Source organism: Amphiura filiformis, chromosome 10 (genome assembly GCF_039555335.1).
Source record: "Amphiura filiformis chromosome 10, Afil_fr2py, whole genome shotgun sequence".
Classification (NCBI taxonomy): domain Eukaryota; kingdom Metazoa; phylum Echinodermata; class Ophiuroidea; order Amphilepidida; family Amphiuridae; genus Amphiura; species Amphiura filiformis.
Genome location: NC_092637.1, coordinates 31,223,760 through 31,246,866, shown reverse-complemented (window position 1 = coordinate 31,246,866; position 23,107 = coordinate 31,223,760). Strand labels below are relative to the sequence as shown.

The following is a 23,107-nucleotide window of genomic DNA, read 5'->3' as shown; positions in this document are numbered from 1 at the left end:
AACAATTTAAAGGGCGTCAGCCAAAATGAAATAGGAGATGTGAGAGCAGCCACAGAGAGAGGATCATCGTCAACCAACAATCTAGCCATCTTTTGAGTTAAGCATTGCTGTGCCAATTCACTCGGTAAGTACATAGCTTCGTTATAGACGAATCCAACGAGCCACGTGATGGTCATAATTCAGTCGGCCATTACTGGGTCCCGTCTGCACCAAACTGGTGTTGTTACTGGCCAATTGGGTGGATTCAATCCGCTTAAAAATCGATGTTGAATTGTATTGTGTTGTAAACTTTCATCATTGTTTTGTCTACGTGTAACACGGGTGATGGAATGCAGTTTAATATCCCCGCCAAGGCCACATCATTTCACATTTTAGGTGGAATAGACCTTAGGGGGGACCTAGCTATGGCTACCATTGAGGTGTAGGAATACGTGAAAATGGATTCGTCTATAAACGAACGTGGTTGAATTTTAAAATACACACAATACACAGAAGTTTTGCAGCATTGCTGAAAAAAGAAGAATTCCGCAAATGGTAGTTGAACATGTATGTTGCAATATTTTTGGTTAGTGTGTGTACATATAAAAATCAGCCCTGCGAAAACAAGTGTTTATATTTTAACACTTTATAAACGATCATATTTCCATATTTATGTCTCAAAATAACATGTTATATATCTACATATTACACCAAATCCGGGCAAGTTACTAGTATAGTATATTACCGGTACTTCTTTAGTAGCTACTCCGCAACTGCCAAGTATCTTAGTAAACTAGTATTTTTGGGACTTGCTCTGAAGCGTAACTGGCGAGTAACTATTTCTTTAGTATCTTAGATTTGGTGTACTCAACTGCAAATGTTTAATTGTTTAATGTGTCAATTAGAAATATGTATGTGTGTCAATAAACATCAGTATTTATTTTCAACACTTCAACCTGGTTATTGAGTGTTGCTCTTATACTATTTACAAATGGACACCCAAGTGATTAACTTTTACTTGTGTATATAATTATGTATAGACGAATCCAATTTCACGCATTCCTACACCTCAATGGCAGCCATAGCTGGGTCCCCGGGCCCGTAGGGTATATCCCACCTAAAATATGAAATGATGCGTCCTTGGCGGGGATTTTAAACTGCATTTCATCACCCGTGTTACACGTAGACAATAAAATGATGAAAGTTTACAACACAATACAACATAACATCGATTTTTAAGCGGCTTTAATCCACCCAATTGGGAAGTCACAACACCAGTTTGGTGCGCCGGGGACCCAGTCATGGCCGACTAAATTCTGACCATTACTTGGCTCGTTGGATTCGTCTATAGAGTTGAATTGGCGCTATCCATACGAACGAAATACACAAGGCACAAAAAGAAACTCGCCAGTTATAGTCATCCTTGCTGTTCAACAACCTGATAATTTATTCTGAAATTTTAACAATCCAATTGTGCCTGTTACATTGTGTGATTTATTGATTGGCTCGTGGTGCTTGTATGCAATACAACGATGCGTTCCCATTGAAAATCGTTGAAATTGCAACTTTTGATTTTGGGGTTTGACGGTTTGGAGGCGCACATCTTGGTCAATTCTTGATCGATTTTCACGAACAGGGCATACCGACATCGCCTGGCTAATAATTACTTGGTACACCAGAGATACTAAAATCAATACCCGGGATCGATACACGTGAATGTGCTATGCACGATTTTGATATTCAGACGAAAATCTTTGGATACCGGGGTAGAAAATGATGAATATCTCCCGTAAATGATTTCGTCTAAAGAAACCAGATGTGGTTCCTTGCACTTGAACTCAAAACTGACAATAATTCTGATTTTATATGTACCGAATTATATAGCGCAGTGTATAGGCCAATCGTGGGTAGTCTAAAAGAATATGACCTATGGCGTACCATGCTCGACTCACACACAGCGAGGTCAGTTTCCGGGCAATTGTCAGTAGCCTTAGTCAGATGTCCTTCGGCCCATTATGCGTCTCAAAACTATTAAACAGGTCGGAACAAAATGGCCATGCGTTGCGGTGGATTCAATCTACCATGGCGATTTCTGCATGAAGATATCTGGGCGATGACACTGTGCAGGGTGTCAAATGAGAAAGCAAAGTACAATTAACAAAATGTATATTTCAGAATAATCCAAAATTATCAGGTTGTTGAACAGCAAGAATGACTAAAACTGACGAGTTTTTTGTGCCTGGTGTATATAACACTTCGAGAACAAATGGGTCTGGGGATGATCTTCTTGGATCAATTATAGACCCGTGGTAGTCTAATTTTACTTGCTAACAGATTTTTTGTCAATCGAATATAGCTAAGATATAATGCTGTGAATGTTCGTTGTGCGGACTGTGACAACAAAAAGGCACTTTGAATAATGACTAATTGCCCCGGCACAGCATTTAGCTTGCCTTATGAAAAGTTCTCATTGAATCTTGCTTGCCTTATGAAAAGTTCTCATTAAATCTTGCTTGCCTTATGATAAGTTCTTATTACATTGTTTTGGGATTGTTACCCGCATTATTACTTATAGCCTACGAACCTTAGACTGTTGTTGCTTGACTTTAAAATAAGGTAATCACTTCAAATTCATATCATTACCCCACTCCTGTTTATGTTACATCCGTTTCCGTTTTACCAAGAGCATTGGGCTAGTGGCTGATTATGACCTGTTATTTAGCGAGTGTCTTGCGCGCACAAGACTCTTTATAATACCACGAATACTAAGACCAAGATCACTTTAAGAGATCTGCGGCCAAAATGACCCCCATTTTTCAGGAAATTTCATACATTTTCTTGAAAACAATTATCCATAATATATATTTTTACATTTTTGGCAATGTTATCTCCCAAATGTTTTAGTTATATTTTATATATTAGTTTCAAAAAAGATCCATTCGAAGCCCTTCTCACCAAATGACCCCCATCAACAGCTCAAATCTCTCACCAAAAGACCCTGAGGTCCGAACTGGTGTCCATGCCAGTTGTTAGGTCTTCTAACGCAGGTCATTTAATAATATATTTTAAAATAATTATTCTCAATTTCTGGAAATAAAATACTTTATCGACATGTTATAGAGCATTTCGTACCATATCAACAAATTCAGCACCAGTAGTCATTTGGAGTAACACAATCACAGACATATTTGTACAAAGAAGAATTCAATCAAATCATGTGAGTAGTTTTCATGCTTTTAAAACTATTAATTTATTGTGTCTCTTTTATCGCCTATAATGTCTATTTTCGATATTATCTATCTATCTTCTCTTATACAACAAGAATAAACTTAGATGAAACCATCACTATCTTCTCTTATATATATATGTTTAATAATTCATGTTCATCTTTATTTATTTGTGGCAATGCGCCTTGATTTTTTGTATGTTTATGTCGTGCACCTCAAACCTGAACCCCAGGATGCCCAAAGTATAACTGATCTCCGTGCTTAGAACCGCAGTGGCGTAGTGGGTGATAGCATGGATAATTTGCTTGTTTCAATCTCGAGATATGTTTATTTAACAACGAAAGGGTAAAATCACAATAATTGTGCCACTTTTACTAGGGAAGAGAGCTGAACATGTAAAATCAATGATAGCTGATGTTGATGCGTCTAATGCACTCAGCTCCCCCTCCTTTGGGGCTCGTACAATAGACGCATCATTCGCATCAACATTATTTTGTCTAATTTCTCTTCCAACAAGTAATATAAACCTATAAGGTCCGTATGCACAAAAGAGTAAGACCAGGTCTAAAGTTAGACCTGTTCTTAGTGGAATTTAGTACCATGAGAAAGGAAATTTTCCGTTACCTTTGCTTAAGTTATTTTGTATTATTTTTGAACGTTGCATTAAAATCTTTAGAATTCGCTAGCTACTCTAGGAAGTAAAGGGCCATTCCTGATGGAACCTAATTCCATTTAAACCAGGTCTAACTTTAGACCCTGTCTAACTCTTTTGTGCATACGGACCTTAGTGTGTAATATTTGTTTGTCTTTTAACATGTCTTGAGTGACTGAGAGAACAGTATCTACTATAATAAAATCATTGACGTGCACATGTATTTAATTTTACAGCAGAATGTGAAATATTTATTTATCTTTTAATCTGTGGAAAAAAGAGAATCATTATTCCTGCATCATGATAAAATAGTAAAACAAAATTGTATTGTTTAATTAATGCATTCTTTTGATTTCTCGAAGGAACTCTTGATAAACTTGATGCTATCACTGATTTACAGGTAAAGCCCACTTCCCTAGTAAAAGTGGCACAATTGTGATTTTAACCTTTAAATTGAACAGAACAAAAGGCATTTGAGAGCTTAGTCTACGCCCTTGACGTTGATGTAAGCATCATGCCACAACGGTATTTTCTAATTGCCAAAGAGGGCGCTTTTCACTTGCACAATTTTTGCTCAATGATAACTTTATATAATAACTTTATTTATGGAATGGGCTTTAACGGTGGGTTTATGGGCAATGGATTTTGTTAATAGTGTCATTAATTGGTGGGTAAAATGGATGCCGAATGGGACTTCTTTTGCTTTACTTATTTTTTCTTGGTTATTTATGCCTTTTAATTTTATTATGTTTCTTACTTTCTTACTTTGTTGTTTCTTGCTTTCTTTTTTTATTTGCAACATAAGTCATTTCTCTTTTTAGGATAAAAGGTAGCCCTAAAAGGCTGTTTGGTTTGTCTTTGGTTCTTCTGAAGTGAGTTTACTGTGCTGCTCTGCCCTGTACCTGGTTGCCTCCTTGGCGAATACATGTTTCAGCCCTGGTCCTCATCCTTGTGCGCCGGATATTTGCGAAATCATTCAGTAATACGTTTGCGAAGATCTTGGATTTTGCCACAAAGGAAAAAAAATCAAGTGGTGTGAGGTCTGGTGATCGTGCAGGCCACTCCACAGCATGAGCCATCCCAACAACTCTGTTTGCTATCCGTGGACAGAGTGAAAAACGGGTACTTTTATTTAAAAGGGCATATCTTCAAAAGTTGTGGGCCGGTTGAAATAATTGTTATGGTTTATTAAAGCTAACGATTAAAGGTTTCTTTACATACCAAAATATATTTAATCAACTTTTCAGAAATAGAAGAAAAAGAGGGCGCAATGAGGGGCCTCTTTTTTGGGGGGTAAAAGTCAACATTTAGTGAGTAATTCAACACAAACAGTCATTTAAAATTAAACTTGATTGTAACCAAAATAGTGGTATTGGTGCAATTGTTTCAGAAAGGGTGGGGTGGGGATGTTAGGGGTATACCTTCTGTAGGATTGCCCCTGGGGCCGGGCTCAACAACTCCTAGCTACACCACTGCAGAACCAGGGGTTCAAAATTAGTTCAATTCCTCTTTGAGTGCAGCATTTGGACTAATGCATTTTAAAGTCCACACCTCCTCCCAAAATGGGGGGGGGGGGGGCATAAGAATTATTGTCATTGATACTTCGGTGCGACAGCGGTACATGTCGCGCCTGCGGGACGTAGGGGTTGTCTGAAGTGAGAAACCTTTGCAATGTTACAAATTTTGACACTATTATTGTGTCAAATTTTAGTTTTTAGAAAAACCTTGGAAATGTGTGAAAATAAAGGCTCAATTGAAGCCATTCGTAGACTATTATTCACTATTATTAAATTATAGAGGCCGAATGATTAAGTTATTGCTCAAAACATAAAGTGTACGGGTGTCCAAAACAGAAGCAAAAGCGACCACGTGTATACCCAGGGGGTCTGAGGAGGGATGTTCCCCTTTCAGACGTTGGAATATTTTGCAAAATAAAGGTCCAATAATTAAACCCATTTGGTGCATCATTTTTACATTATTATCATTGCCTTATAGTCGAATAGAACTTGCTTGTGAGTTAAGTCAGGTATGCTTTTTTGCTTTAATATGAAAAGCCATCATTTGAAAAGTGAGGGGGCGTGTCCCCAGTCCTCCACCCGATCTATGCCTCCTCCCCTGTGAAACATTGGGGAAATATCTTCCAGAGGGAAGTATATTTCAAATCGTGGGCAGACTGAAAGACTATCGTAAGTGCAGTAGAATATAATAACTGCCTTATTTAAGGGGTGGGGTATGAACGTTTGGACAGTATTTATTGTGGGACATTAGAGCACATCAGACATATCGAATTGCATTCTGAATACGAAGAATGTCCTTCTGATATCAAATAATTTTGATTTTTTTCGCAATGTAATACACATTTTATGGCAAATGATTAAAAATTGATATTTTTGATATTTAACAGTACTCGAAGTAAACTTTATAAATCTGATGATTTATACTTAAGGTGTATGTAGATAGGATGCAAAGCCGACGATCAATTGAAACTTTTGACCTTTCGTATTGAAGATATGGATTTTTTTCCCAAAACACTTTTAAAAAAGATTAGGTCTTTTTGGGAAAAAAGTCCATATCTTCAATATGAAAGGTCAAAATTTTCAATTGATCGTCGGCTTTTCCTCCCAGCTACATATACTTTAAGAATATGTCATTAGATTGATAAAACTAACTTCGAGGACTGTTATATATCAAAATGTGAAAAATATCAAATTTTAATAATTTGTCATAAAATTTGTATTATATCGTGAATTTCAAAAATAATAAATAAATAAATTTTCAAAAATTTGATATCAGAAAGACATTCTTCGTATTCAGGATGCAATTCGATATGCCTGATGTGCTCTCATGTCCCACAAAATATCACCTTTACATGCAGTAGGTGTCTTTCATGAGTTATTGATTCAAATGAAGTAGGCCTACATTTATTGAAATATTGCATATGGCAGCTATTAGATTCTACACGCACTGCAAAAACAAGTGTTTATATTTAAACACCGTATTGTGTTTATCAGAGCAACACTTAATAAACACATAATTCATGTTAATGGTCTAACACTAATGTTCATAAATTAACACTTGGTGTTATATTACAAACACTAATGTTTGTAATATAACACCAAGTGTTAATTTATGAACATTAGTGTTAGACCATTAACATGAATTATGTGTTTATTAAGTGTTGCTCTGATAAACACAATATGGTGTTTAAATATAAACACTTGTTTTTGCAGTGCGGTTGTGAAGAGTCAATATAATTATTATCAAGTAGCCACCACGGTGAATGTACCCGTGACCTCAATATGTTACTAAGAATTTGTAGTAAAGTTGTTACATTTCTTTATAATGTATTAATACTACAAAAATAAAATGCCTTTATCATTATCGTACTTATACAGGAACACGAAGGTAATTTTCGTAGTCGTTGCAGTCGTCGCATTTTTTATCGTCAATGTAGAGGCTAGATGCACGCGTAAGAATAATATTTCAAAATACTTTGGAAAAAAAGTAATGATACGACAGGACCAGACCAGGACTGGGGGCTAAAGAAATCGCTCCAGCCTTGACTACCATATTCAGGCTTTCTCTTGAATCAGGCAATCTGCCGAATGATTGGAGATACCGAAACATATCTTCAAGAGACTAAGCCTTCCAACTATAGACCAGTTTCACTCGCGTCTATATGCTGCAAGGTAATGGAGCATGTACTTCATCGAATATCATGCTCCATCTAGACAAATTTGATATAGCCTACTGACCGACAAACAGCATGGATTTCGTCGCAATCCTTCGTGCTAGTCCCAATTTATTCTTACGACCCATGACCTTACTAAGACTCTTGACAAGAATGTACAGACCGACGTTGTGATTATGGACTTCAGCAAGGCCTTTGATGTGATGCCACACAAACGACTTATGCGGAAGCTTGACCATTACGGCATACGAGAACCGAACTACAACTGGATTTCCAACTTCGTAATGCTCCGAGAGCAAAGGGTAGTGGTTATCGGAGGTGAATGCTCGGACTGGGTCAATGTCAAATCTGGCGTTCCGCAAGCCACTGTACTCGGTTCACTCTTATTCCTGATGTATATAAATGATCTTCCTGACGATATAACCGCCACTGTACGATTATTCGAAGACGATTACGTAATCTACAGAGCCATTTCAGGTGACCATGAAACTGACCTCTGATACAGACGGATGTTGACCGACTTACAGTTAAAGAACATACTTGGCAAATGAAATTTAACCAAGATAAATATTTTGTTACAAAGTTACAAACTCACCCCTACATATAACTACCCTGCAGGAGACGAATCACACCCCCACATACACACCCCACCCCGGGGTAGAATTGTCAAATGACCTAAAATGGAATAAACACATAGACCATATGACAGCAAAAGGAAACACATCATTGGGGTTCATAAAGAGAAATTTACGTACATGCACACAAAACATAAAAGATCTGGCATACCGCTCGCTAGTAAAGCCATCACTAGAATATTGACTTGTTCTTGGAACCGTATACCACCGAACACATACATCAGGTTGAAGCGGTACAAAGGAGAGCAGCATGATTTGTGAAAAGCGACTATGGCAGATATAGCAATGTCACCACCATGATCAAAGAACTACAATAGGGAACACTAGCCGAAATAAGATGTATCACTCGCCTAGCCATATTCCAAGGCCCCATCATTTCAAATTTTAGGTGTAGAACTGTCAAATGATTTAAAATGGAACAAACACATTGACCGTATGACAGCAAAAGGAAACAGATCATTGGGGTTCATAAAGAGAAACTTACGCTCATGTACACAAGACATAAAAGATCTGGCATACCGCTCGCTAGTTAGGACCATCATTGGAACGGCGCAGCGGTCTGGGACCCGTACACCACAGAACACATACATCAGGTCGAAGCAGTACAAAGGAGAGCAGCCCGATTTGTTAAGAACGACTATGGCAGATACAGCAGTGTCACCACCATGATTCAAGACCTTCATTGGGGAACACTTGCCAGGAGGAGGGAAATCACCCGTCTAGCCTTATTTCAAAAGTCACTTCAGGGTTACCTTTCCATACCAGTGCGAACACTACTGCGCCCGTATACAGCGCTCCACCAGGAGATCACATTCACAATCATTTACAGAATTTTTACCCACAAAAGATTGCTATTATCACAAGAACCGTTATAAACTGGAACAATCTACCACGACAAATAATCAACATTCAAGAACCCAAAGCATTCAAAAACCAGCTCAAAGATCATTTCACCATTTAAAGAAGAACTAGCACACACTGGGTTTATTGTTGCAGACATTAGACATACAATGTCTTGCCAGTATAAAGCCCGGCTTGCTAGCTACAAAGTCAGTACAACATTTCAATTTCACCAAAACTGGGATACGAGATTGTGTCATTACAGCAAAGATATAGGTCCTACATTTGTAAATAAGGCGCAGAATTCCACATGACGATGAGGATTGTAACAAAGTGAGTCTTTGCTCCTTGTTGTTAAATCAAAACACATTTTTAACATCTATACGGAAAAACGTAACCACACACGAACATTTATTCATTCACTCTACGAAATGCTTTTCAGAAAACACTGCCAACTAAGAAAACGAACAAGTACAGATGACTTTGCATACATTAAAACTTTCATAAATGGGATCAAGTTTTAAAAAAGGTGACAAGCCACACAGGAAAATATTTTAAACTTTGGCCCCTTTGTACGTTTTGAAACTTTTTTGGTAGTTTTAAATAGGCATAATTATTGCCTCTTTAATATCAATCTATTTCTTACAGCTTCCATTGGGTGTTACGATTGTGTCCGTCGCGACCCCGATAATGGAGTTTGTGTTTTTTTGTGCGGCGGGTGTATGCCTGGAAAGAGATCTGACAAGACTGGAACATATGGTAATACACTATATAGCAACAAAAATAAAAAACATTAGGTATTTTGGGGAAAAATGTATATCTTCGATACAAAAGGTTAAAATGTTCATATGATGGACAGCTTTTCCTCCCAGCTCCATACAGATAGATATCATAAGATTTATAAAGTTTACTTCGAGGACTGTTTAACATCAAATAAAAAACAATATCAATTTTGTTTATACTTTGCCATAAAATTTGTATTATATCTCGAGTTTAACAAAAAAAAGTTATATCATTCGTATTCAGAATGCAATTTGGTGTGTCTGATTTACTCTCAGGCTCCACATAAATACTGTGCAAAGGTGGGTGGCCGATCCCCTTAAGAAGCAGACTATTCATCTCAAAACAACCATCAATTCTATATAATTATGAGCTTAGTGTCAAAAGCATGCCTGAGATTTGTGGCTCACATTCCACCAAAAGTGACTCCTCAATTAAGTCCTTCCAGTCTCTTTCATAATTGAAAAGACTTTGTGATAGTATACAACCCTGACTATTTCATACCATTTTGTTTTGCCACTGCTTATCATCACTGTCGATTCTGCTGACAATCATGTGCTTAGGAAAGCCCGTCCTCTACATGGTTCCCCACATTATATTTTGGCTAAAACTGTCGCACGCTTAAGATCAGCAATGATACGTGGGAGCTTGATTTCCTTGGATTTTGTCAACGATGTTTCGTATATTGAGTACCTGATCTCTCGTTCCTCTTCCTTCTCAAAAACCAACTTGCATGATGGAGATCTCTTCCTCTAGTGCCAGTTCTATATACCTCTGACCTTCAATCTGACCTTTGTCGTGGTGGTTCATCTCTAATGCCATACAATGTTTTGGGTGTAAGTTTGTCGATGGTCTTTGGACTCATACAGCATTGCACTGTACTCCAAGCATCTGCGTTTCATGTCCTCAATTTCAGTAAGGGTTTTCCCACTTCATCATTAATGACATCAGTTCTTGGTGTCCACTTATTAGTCAGTTCTCAGCATTCAGTCTTCACTGAAATCCATATCTTCAATACAAAAGGTCAAAATTTCAAATTGATCGTCGGCTTTTCATCCCAGCATTTCCCATAAAATGTGTATTATATCGCAAATTAAAAAAAAAAAAAAACTATTTTATATCAGGACAATCTTCGTATTCGTATTCAGAATGCAATTATTCGATTTTGATTTATTATTATGTCCCACAAAACGTAGTGTCCAAACGTTGCTACCAGAGCCCTAATGACTTACAAAAAATTATTCTTGGACACAATGTTGCATTCCCACCTTTTTCAGTTTTGGGACCAAATTGGTTCCTATGACATGGTTATTCCAATGTAAAAGTATAGGATCGCAAATGCGATAGTATGTTAGAGACTGAATAAGTCTCTTACACAAGTCTCTGAAACTTAAACCCTAACCCTAATCCTAACTCTAACTCTAACCCTAAACCCAATCCACCCATAGCTTCATAAACACAAAGAAACCGATTTGTGCCCATATACCTCCCTCCCGGGGGGGGGGGGGGGTCACTCACTACTTGACTTGCTACGCACCCGCGTCCAAGAAAAACGTCTAAAAGGGTATGTTTTTTCACCACACAGCGTCGTCGACGTCTTTTTGAAAATGGGGTACTTTTTTCAGAAGGCATCGCCAATTGTTATTATTGTTTGATGAGTTTGCACTAATTTGATAAAAATCACCACTTTTTAATTGATTCTTGTTACCTTTGTGCATGTTTTCTTTAGTATTTATAGGTCTGCAACATCAAAAAGACACCTTGGGTATCACTTCGCTCATTTTCCTGTTTACGCCACTTAGGGTATAAATTAGATATTTCTCAGTTGACGCCATTTAGGGTATAGGTTTTGCATGTGCTACGCCATTTAGGGTAGGATTATGCATCTGTTTCGCCATTAAGGGGTGCAATTTGGTTATGTGAAAATTCGCCATTAAGGGTGCATTTCAGAGGTGGTCGGACGCGGGTGGGTAGCACTTTTGTGTGAGAGTGACCCCCCGGGCCTCCCTCTTTCCTAATTTTTCGCCAATTTCTGCGAGTCATTTTCTCTGATCGGCGCCAGATGAATCAACGTTCCTTTTACGCGCTACTACCCAATCAATAGTCGCGGGAGCTTGAATGACGGTGACGTCAGACATAAACTAGTCTTTTTAATTCTGTCTAAGAATATAATGGTATGATAAAGTGGGTTGGGCTGATTAAGTCTTGATTACATTGCTCATTCTCCAAGTCATAAGGTGCATTGGGATATATCCCCATGCCAATCATCTACGGTAATGATTATGAATTTAATATCCACTAACATGATTACTCTCCTCGTTTATTCCCCTACCCCTCTTTCCCCCCCTCTATCTCTCTCTCTCCCCTCCTTCTCTCTCTCTTCTCCCCCCCTCTCTCTCTCTCTCTCCTCTCTCACTCTCTCTCTCTCTCTCTCTCTCTCTCTCTCTCCCCTCTCTCTCTCAAAAAGAAGAAAGAGAAATTGGAGCGGAGGACCAGAAGGACCGTCGCCAATGCAGCCCGTTTTTTAATGGTTGCTAAAAAGAAGAAAGAGAAATTGGTGGCTTCTAAACCTTGGTAAGATGTTCAAATAAATCATGACAAACTGTAGCTTATTTGCTGCCATAGTAATTGTAATCTTGCATAGAATGATGGCGCTTTGAGCTTTGGCTAGTTTGGAATCTGAGCAAAAATTATTATCAACAATCATGGCTAAAATTTAAATTTAGGAAATAATAATAGTTCTACAACCATGGCCAAAATGTGTTGGGACACTTACGGAAAACGTACACTATATTATGGCCTTATTTCCGTTATTTTTTAACATGATAAAATGGAGGTTTCTTTGGTGACAAGCCTAAACCTTTTCCTAACACCTCAACCCTCCCCTTCCCCACCAATCAATGTTGGGTGCCACTCGGTGCGTGTGACCAAAAAGTAGGATTCAACATTGATCGGGGGAGTGGGGGCTTATTTACATTACCCTATCAAACCGTCCCAACACTTATGGCCAGCATTGTCTCTAAGGTACAAAAATCCAATTTTAAAATGTGTGTTTTGGCCCATATCTCCTCAACCATAGCTTGGATTTTCATCAAATTTTACATGAAAATGGAGAAACTATTTATTTTTTCACTTATATAAAAACTATTGGATTTTCCCCACGTGATATAGCGATACGGTCACTTTTTATACGCAATATCATGTATTTTACAGTGCGTGCTGTACATTATTAGCCTACGCGAACTACGTATTTTGCACAAAATGACGTTTTATTTTGAAAGAGTAGTGATTTAGTCGCCAGAAATACATGATATTTGTTGACAGGAATTGATTGAAGTCTTTTAAAAGAGTGACTCTGGAAAAAAATTCATACTTAAATTAAAAAAAGCTAATTTTTAGACAAAATAACAAACTTTAATAATTTTCATCGTTTGCATCAAAAACGTATGTGGTATTTGCAACAAGTATATCGTGTAAATATAATTATAGTCGGCAGGAGTGGGCTTAAATTAGGTTTTATGACTGAAATCTATTAAAGCGCTTTCAAAGAAACTTACGTTTGAAAAATAACATAGCACATAAAAAGAGTAATTATTATAATATTACACAGAATTCCTAAATCAGAATTTCATCTTCAGAAGATAGCAAACATCATTGACTATTCACCTTCATATCCTATTAGACTAGTCGACTTCCTGCTGAGAAATAGAAGTCTTAAGTGCATTTTTTAGTTAAAAACGGTATCTATGTTTTTAAAGTCAATTTGGGTATGCTGAATCCAACAATCATGGATACCATAAATAATTGTAATTGTTTGACATTCTAATTTGCATAAAAACAAAATAACCACCAAAATCATTAAATTAGTATGTAAAACTCTAATTATTTTTGTGGTCATTTTGTTTGATGCAAATTAGCAGGTCAAAGCATATACATTATTTTTTGGTATCCGTGATTCATGGATTCAGCATAGGTCATGCCGATTTTAAGGATGAATACTAGTAAATATAATAGTTCATGATTTAGAGATAAGTTACAACAAAAGGTGAACGATCTTCATGATACAACATTACCTATATAACACAACAAACGCAGTATATAATACTAAGAAGCCACAATAAATTCGCATAATAGTGACATTTTGTATTTTATTGGAAAAAAGGAGTTTGTTCGTCTGCAAAGTAATTTGAAAGAAAATTGTTACGAAATAATTATAACAAACAAAAAAATTGGATGGAGTCGAACCCGCGCTGTCTATTGGAGACGACCAGCGCGCTAACCAATTGAGCTATCGGAGACCACTGGTTTTCGTATGGTTTTGTTTGTTGACGAGTGTCAAATTAATCATGATATTTAAATTGACAATATTGTGCTAAATAAGTTGAATTTCTGAAATGATCATATCGGTAATCCATATTGTTGTGAAAATATTGTGTCGATTTGTAAAACATAACGCCATGAATCTACGATATAGACGAATCTAAATTCCCGCATTCCTACACCTGACTAGCAGCCTTTAGTTGGGTAGCCGTCGGCTACAATGCACTCAAAATGTGAAATGATTCGGCCTTGGCGGAAATTTTAAACTGCATTCCATCACCCGTTTTACACCTTCCGCGAAAACACAGGTAGACAAAAGAATAACACAATTATACAGTGTTCCCACGACAAAACACACAGAATGGTCTATTCGCTGTTGAACTGACATAACAATCGGATTAACTATACGCGGTATCTATGCATTGATGTACTTGCGAACAAAAGGACTATGTAGATGCGACGGGATTACCTGCGGAATTATCTCCATTATATACATTATTAGCTATTATTCTATTAACCCTCCTCGTCCTTACATCTTCTCTAGGTGTTAGGCGGCTTTTATTTGCACAATTGGACGCTCAAAACACCAGATTGGTGCTATCGGCTACCCAAAGATGTCCGACCAAATCCTGACCATGACTTGGCTACTTGGATTCGTCTATACCACCGTATTCTTAGAATAAAAGCAATTGACTATGATCAGACTTTATAGCAGTGGTTTATCGATGATCATGTTGGTGTTTCGTTGGTTTACCGTCGCATCCTTAATACAAAGTCCATACAATATATTTAAATTTCATGATTAGTCTTACTTTAGGAACGAGACTGGATGCGGACATGCTTGAGTTCATGTCACGGTATGCACTATAATAAAAGAGAATCACTACTATCTCTTGATTCAGTTTACGAGTGCATACCGTGGGTTTCAAACTTTCTTACACTTTAAGACTCGATTTTCTTCGAATATAGGCCTTGAATACCGTTGTTCTATAGCCAATAAGCCACGTTTCATGTCCTAAAAGCAGCGGGTTAGTTTCAACACTTTTATTCCATTTGTAATAGCTTTTATACCCAAAAAAAAAAAATGGCCAGCATTGTAGAATCATATTCGCTGCAGTTTGTTCCTCGTTTCGGGGTCATATACTGGTTGTCCCAAAATAGTAGATTTTTTTTATACATAATCTATAACTGACTCAGTATAGGTTAAAGGCCCATTCAGTGACTTGCTCATCCGGAGGATGGTAATAATTATAGATGTTATAGATGTGTTAACATATAGCTTGTTAGTGGCCGAAATTAAGCCCATGTATTAAAGACAAAATAAGACATTTTACATGAATCTGTAATTTCTCTACTTAAATAAAGTGTATATGTATTTGAATGGGGCTTCAACTTTTTTCAAAACTGCTGTTTCAGGCCTTGCCGTCAAGTGTGGTCGAATTTGCACAAATATTACTAATTTTGGTTATAATCAAGTATATAGAACTTCGTTTATTTTTGTATTTTTATTATTGATGTTGAAATACACGCAAAGGCACTTTAATAATGCTGAATTGGTTGATTCGACGGGACCTGGGGGTACATGCCCTCCCTTGCGAGCGTTGTCATCTTTCCGCTGACATAGTCCAATCAAGGTGGCTATAACGTTTGAGTTGCACACTGTGCTGTCTAGTACTCGCCATATGATCATACCAGTTTTTGATCCACTTCAAATATATATTTTCCAATTGAAAACGTCTAGATTTTCCAATTGAAAACGTCTAGTGAGGGAGCAGTTTAGGAGTTTTTAGGCTGTTACCAAATGCAGTAGGTAAGCCAACATTGTGTTATGAATTGACTTGATGTGATTACGAATACACTAGGCCTTAAAGATCATTAATACCATGCGCGTATTTTTTTCGGGGGGGGGGGGGCTTTGGGGCGCGAGCCCTCCGGGGTAAAAGCAGGGGTGGTAAAAAGAAAGGGTGGCGGAAGATAAAGGGGCGGCATAAAGAATAACTAATGAAAAAAAGGAAAGAATAAAGAAAAAAGCAGCAAGAATAATTATCAAGGAAAAAGGGCAAAAATTATGGAAAATTAATGCAACTATACCTTTTTGACCGTCAACAGGGCAAAAGCTCTATGCGGTGGGTGGTAATTGGGGGGGGGTGTAACACTTTTAAAACTTTACTTTTAAAAATTTGTGAACATTTTTAAGCTCTTAACCCCCACCAACCCCCCAACTCCTCCCCCACACTTTTTATATTTTCGAGAGCCGTCCTGGCTGGAAAACATTTGGTTCAACCTTTTCGGGCTGTTGCTGCAAGGGGTGGCAAAATTTAAATTTTCCCCCCCCCCACGAGCGGCCACGGTACGCTACTGAATACCAATATGAAACAATCGTTCTCAGGGATTATTTATTTTGATATATATCACCTCAAACGCGAAGCCTGCTGTTTCCCTTGTTTTGTCAAAAGTTGGTCTACACAGGGATAGAAATCTTAAAATGCTCCTATTTTGATAAAACTGGTCACAAATGGCTCAGCGTGAAACATCATTTTAAACAAGACTAGTTGTTATAATATCTCAGATATTTTTGTTCAGTTCAGTTTCAGTTTGTCAAACAAGACAAACTGACTAAATTAAGTATACTGCCCATATTTTTATTTTGTTTGAGGGAGGAAAAGAACAAATATCATTTAGGCTAAATTTGATATAATCAAAGTACTAGTATTCCAGCATAGTGATAATAAATGCTCTAAAAATTGAACGCAGAAGTTTGTAACCATATGTGACATGTCATGCAAAAGGAGACACTTTTGGGCAGGTTATCACTTTGGAGGTTTTTACATTATATTATAGAGATATTTTACTTCACAACGCTGTTTTCCCCAATGAAATCGGACATTTCTAAGCAAAGATATTGAGTTTGTAAGTTATGGTATTATAAAATTGGAAATTGGGATATCGGCCTTTACAAATATTATTGACAATGTTGAGAGTAGGAATGACCTTGAAAAATGTCTCAAAAAATACAAGATGCCAGTTATATTCCGGTCTGAAACTATCATCTTTTAAGATTGCGAATTTGTGCTGTTATTAATGTTTAAAAACATTAATAACAGCACAAATTCGCAACAAACCCAAATTGTAAAAAAATCACCCCTGGGCAGATTTTTGGCTATTTCTCCATTTGCGATCCTGCCCAAAAATGTCTCCTTTTGACATGACACGCCACATATGAAGATAAAAAAGACGTTAAAAATTCCCGAAAAAGGCCTTATTGGGATGATGTGCGCGCGCAGCGCGAAAAAAAATGGTATTATACAATATTTTCGCCCATTATCCGGCTCAAAAGGGGGGAAATTATACATGCGAAATCAAAAATATGTACAACTCTATGGAGAATGCAAACCTAACTTATGTGTTGAAGCCATCGAGACCCCAAGCCAATATCTCTCAGAAATGTTGTCCAAGGACATATTTTCAACATACCTGAAGTTGATGGTGGATCAAATTGTCTGACATTGGTTTTCAGGGGGGTCAAAATGTACAAAAATGTGGGGTTTTGCATGGGTAATATCTCAGCTAAAAGTATTCTAATAGGCTCAATATTGGATAAGAGTAATGTCCTACCAAAGGGCTCTGACTGGCGAAAAAATGGACTGTAAAATTATTTTTACTTTCGGAGTTCTGACCCCCCAAAGTTGGTCCTGGATGGACGAAGTTGCATTTTGAGGGCCCTATATCTTTTAAAGTAAAGGAGTTACAAGTTTTCTGATGCCAGATTTGAATTCTACACAAATAAGTATCCCAGGATACATACTTTTCAAAGTTGTAACGGGTTCCCTTTATACATTTATGGACCTCCAAACGTCGTCTTTCGCGTTCCCACACATTTTTTATGCTGCCCCCCCTAAATTTCAAATTGATGCCACGGGAAAACGAAATGGAGTATGAAGCTCAAATTTTCGGGATTTTACTTTCTCATCAATATCTACCACCACACAGAAAAAGAAAAAATTGAAGAGGTGCTGCGGTGCACATCCCTGGAGTTGACATGGAATGGGTCTGCTACAACCTATTATTCTTCTCTTTTATTATTTTCGTGTCCAAAGTTTGCGAAAAAATCGAAAACTTGAAATCAAATACGAATCTTGAGTTCTATTTTTGCCTTTTTGTTTAAAAAAAAAATAAAAAGAGATAAAAAAATGAATTTCTTGATTTTCAAAGAGGACTACGCGCACGATTTTACTAACGCGCGCGGCAGCTTTGAGACACAGGATTTAATTAAGATGGCCTAATAAGCTTCTACCTTAGATGGCAATAGAATTTTTAATAGTTCTGGTCTTTGTTTGCTTTGGCTAAATCCTGTTCAAGTGGTGGGTTACCAGGCATTGTATTTTGTATAGATATGTAAAACCAACATTTAACAATGAGAGGACTTTCTTGAACCTCGTTGACTTGGGGATGATTTGATATGACCGCCAATTATGACTGTTTGATATTTATTGCCAGCAATGTGGAAAAAGAGACACACGTAGAAACGAAAAAGCTACCATTTTGTTGAAGGAGCAAAGTTCAACAAACCATAACCCCGCTACTGGATATCGTTTGAAGTCAAATAATATACCATTTTAAAGCTTATGATGTATATTTCAATTTTGACCGGGGGAGGAATTTACGGCTCATTCGCCGTGACAGGTCACAAATAGCCTTCGCAACCAGGATCAGCTCCCCGAGTTTCGTACGGGTTACAACGAGACAATTGAGCAGTGAGTTCCTTGTCCAGGGGAATTTCAAGCTAACTCCATTTATCCATGGAAGAAAGAGATTAGAAGGAACCACAACGAACACATTCACTTTGTCCACTCCCTTTACCGACATTTAATTGACATTGTTATTCATGAGGATTTACTTTGATCAATACCCCGCGTTAAATAGGTGATTGGTATTGTACTCTATGTATTTGCATGTCTTCTGGAGCGTGTCTGAAGGATGATTTGAACTAATGACCTTCCGTGCAAGCACTCTATAGGATTTTCTCTGGTGACGTGATCATCGGTCATTGATGGCCTACATCTTTTTCTTCCATTTCGCCCAATTTTCCCGAACTTTGATGACTTTTTTCTCCGAGTTGGCAGTCTTTGGCACTGAAACGAGTTAGCTAGTTACGACTATACACATATAAACTATTAAATTAAACAGGTTTCATGTACCGGACTCAACCGGAACATTGTGCATTATTTAAGAACATTTTGCATCTATTTTTCATCGAAAAAGTCACCAAAATCTTACCTTATTTGCTAAAGATGAAACTCAGCAATTAAACGGCCGATTTTGATGACCTTTTCGATGTGTTAAAGGACATTTTCTACACAACACGATCAAGAAAACAGTTTGACTGTAGATCCCAAAACAAAGCTACTATACATGTTCAGAGCATCAGTGAAATTCCATAATCTTACTTCTGGGTAGCGTTTGTTTGTTCTTGGATGGGTTTGTTATAGTTGTTTTTCAGTAATGATTTCGCCAATCATCGATCGCGGTAAATGGATCATACATGAAAGTAAGTACCATTGATAGCTTTTCTTTTCATGCGTCAATGGATAAGCGGATTAAAACCTGGCCGATCGAAGTCGTTGTGGTTCCTTCTCATCTCTTTCTTCCATGATTTATCCACGAGAGCGTACTATTGTCTGTCCAAATAACTTAGACACCCGGTTTTTAGGATATATTTCGAAAAGTTTTTACTTTGGCAAAAAGTCATGAAAGAAAAGTTGCTAAACACGGTCAGACCTAACAGAAATTATTAGTAAAGCGATGAAAAATTATTCTTCCTTGTCTACTTTTATTCAATTTTGACCGATTTACAGCAAGATATCTGGGTCCAGCCGAATATTCCTAATGACTTGAAACTTTTGATGGGATAATCTATTTACAGTAAGGGGTGTTTGAACATTGTAATCATGCATATTGATCAGTGATGCCACCCTTTTTTCTTTGATCCTTTTACTAATTCACAATAATGGCGGTCTACTCAAATGCATTCAACAAAAGCATGTTTGCAATCTACCGTGAGAGGTCGTCTCACACGCATAACAAATACACTACGATCAAATAGGTTGATGACAATATTTGATTGAATGGACTGCACTGTGCCATGATTTCGGTGAAGGACACCGGTTCAAATCCTTTGTTTGGAGCCAATCAATAATTTCAGTTGGTGCATTATAACAAATGATAGGGCAAGTTCCTATGCGTCTGGAGTGTATTGTGAATTACGTCGTATACTCCTCACCAATAACATCAGAACATTCATAGGGCATACAATCTGTATTTTCTTGGAATTGAGCCAAGCCAAAAGCATGCACAGAACAAGATTCAAATACCGCGCCGAATTATTGTAATTGGTTGAGGGACAGCTGGGATCACTGAGTCAATACACTAAGAATAAATATGCCAATTAGAAACACTGTCTGCATTTTATGAACTGAATTATATTTTTCATTTTTATGAAATGTTTTTGGTGAGGAGTATAATTAATTTACTATTCATCCATTCACTATCCAAAATCACAATACCTACAAATCTGTATAATGAGACCTTCCAAAATAGTGGTACCCAACTTCTACCGGATTATTTTTAAAGTGTTGAGAAACACCTTCCAATTTCAATAGAATTTCTGGTAAACTATCACTCAATGCTTTGGAAACACAAAAATCCCTTTAGGTCTCAGCGAATGTTAACACTTTTCTTTCATGACTTTCTTTGAAAGTGGATATTTTTTCAAATAAGTAACAAAAACTGGGTGTCTAAGTTAATTGGACAGACAATAGGCACCGCCAGGGTTCGAACCCGCAACCTCTCGCACCATAGTCGAACGCCTTGTCGATTGAGCTAGCTAAAGGGCGCTATTTACATATATTTTAAATTCAAATTAGCCAAATGAGTTCTTCCTCACATTTCATGATAAAAAGTTTTTGAGAATTCCCCTGTCATTTGTTAGTCTGTTTGCTGATGTTCTAATACCATTTTTACCCACTCATAGAAATGACTTGTTCGCCTTGTTGGCGCAATTCAAAAGGAGTAAGTTTGGACAACTCAAAAATAGTGTAAAAATTGCCAAAACAAAATTCATTTTAGTTATCTGAACTTAAAAAATGCTGAAAAAGCTCAAAAAGTTCCGTCAACTAATCAACTTTGTTGGCATTACTTAAAAAGTTGATGTAAGTCGTTGCGTCAACTTTTTAAGTAATGCCAACTTCTGAATTCAAGTTCAGGGAACTTAGAAAATAAACAAGGTTCAAAGAACCAATTAGTTGAGTTATTGTAACTCAACATGTAAGTTGATGTAACTCGTTCATATTAAGTTACTGGTACTTATAGTTTTGAGTTATTCCAATTTGGTACTTTGTTACTTAATTCACGTAATTGGATCATTTTCTGCACAATTAGCAGTATTCAAATATTTATTTTTGTAATCAGTGCAAATTTTGTATACTATAGCACACCTCTAGAAAATTATGCTAACCTAGTTTCATTTTCTGAGTTGTAACAACTCAATAAAGTAAGTGCAAATGAGTGCGACCAACATAATGATATCGAGTCAGCGTTACTCAAAATTGTACGCGTTGGCATTACTCGGAAAGTTGACGCAACGACTTACATCAATACTGAGTAATGCCAACGAACAACAACGAGTGTACAGTCAACATTAATAGGTAAATTTTCTGGACACGTGTCCAATGCGTATCAATGTGAGTGTAACCTCGAGCCTGATCCTGACCCCTGGCGGTGACCTCGCTATTCAAGTCTTAGTAATTTTGAATTGGAACAGTATTCTTGGCTGCAATTTTGATAGAAATTCGTGCATTGCAAATTTATTGAATATTATGTAATCTTAATTTCTTCACAATATCATCAAAACGTAATTTCAAAAACATCTATCTACGGAAAAAATATTTATCTACGGAAACATTTACCATAATATTATTAATTTGCGGCAAATAACTTATCTTGCATCAAAGGAGGAATTCTTCCCATTCAAATACATTGGAAGACCACCCGCTGTGCTCGGGGTCACATTCCATAATGCTAATATGTCTGCGCCCATGGGTGTCACGTGTCCAGAAAATTTTCCCGTGAACATTTACGAGATTTTAGATAAATAGGGCCATCATTGTTCAACTTTTCTTTAAAATGACTCAGTTTTACATGCCATCAAACATCTGTGTCCGTGTGTATCAACAACTTTTAATGTTCAAAAACTGGTACGATTTAGGAGTTTGTTACCACAATATAAAATAAAATAAAAATAAAATCCCGACCTACCTACCCAGGTGGTGTATGACGTGCATTCCCTAAATTCAGTAAATTTTCATCGTCAACCGTGTAATTGAATGGGATTATTTTGAAATTTTAAAACGCTTGAAATAGCACAAACAAATAGGCCTATGTTGATAAATAATATAAATACAAGCTAAAACCGTTGGGGTTCGATAATGAACCCCACAAAACTAACCGAGTATATGGAAAATGCCATACGGCCGGGCGGTTTTACGAGTTGCCGGCTCGATCATGTCATCCGCCGCCTGTACCTACCCAATATTTCAGGCTGCAATTATTGTGTATGTGTTACCATGGTTACGGCAATCAAACTATTTTAGTGCTAAAATAATAATTAAAATTGTGAATTCATTTCCAGGTTGCTGTGAGATGAAGCAGTGGATTCTACTCTACTTTTCGTGGATCTATACGTTACACTCAGTACAGCAGTGACCATTCTCTATTGTTATGGAACTTATGCATAGTCGTGCTAAAGGTCGATCGATACATGTTGAAATCAGCATAATTCAGAAATACACCTTTTTGCTTTGAAATTTATTTCCTTGGTCAAATAAAAAACAATAATTTTTTTTCAGTAATGTCGGATAAAAACATGGCATTTGGATATAATTTTTTTTTAAATCCTGGTGTTAAAATCTAAGCATATAATAAATCA

The 23,107-nt window shown here is 37.1% G+C and overlaps 1 long non-coding RNA gene across 2 annotated transcripts; it reads left to right on the top strand.

Annotated features, from left to right (window-relative positions):
• The first annotated feature begins 17 nt into the window (after nt 1-17).
• On the top strand, nt 18-23,026 carry LOC140162732 (uncharacterized). 2 transcript variants are annotated; one of them, XR_011860336.1, is made up of 6 exons: nt 18-124; nt 3,100-3,196; nt 7,254-7,327; nt 9,673-9,783; nt 12,272-12,378; nt 22,811-23,026. It is a non-coding gene; the product is annotated as an uncharacterized lncRNA (long non-coding RNA). The 2 variants fall into 2 exon arrangements; XR_011860337.1 differs by having other exon boundaries at nt 19-124; nt 12,275-12,378.
• The last annotated feature ends 81 nt before the right edge of the window (nt 23,027-23,107 follow it).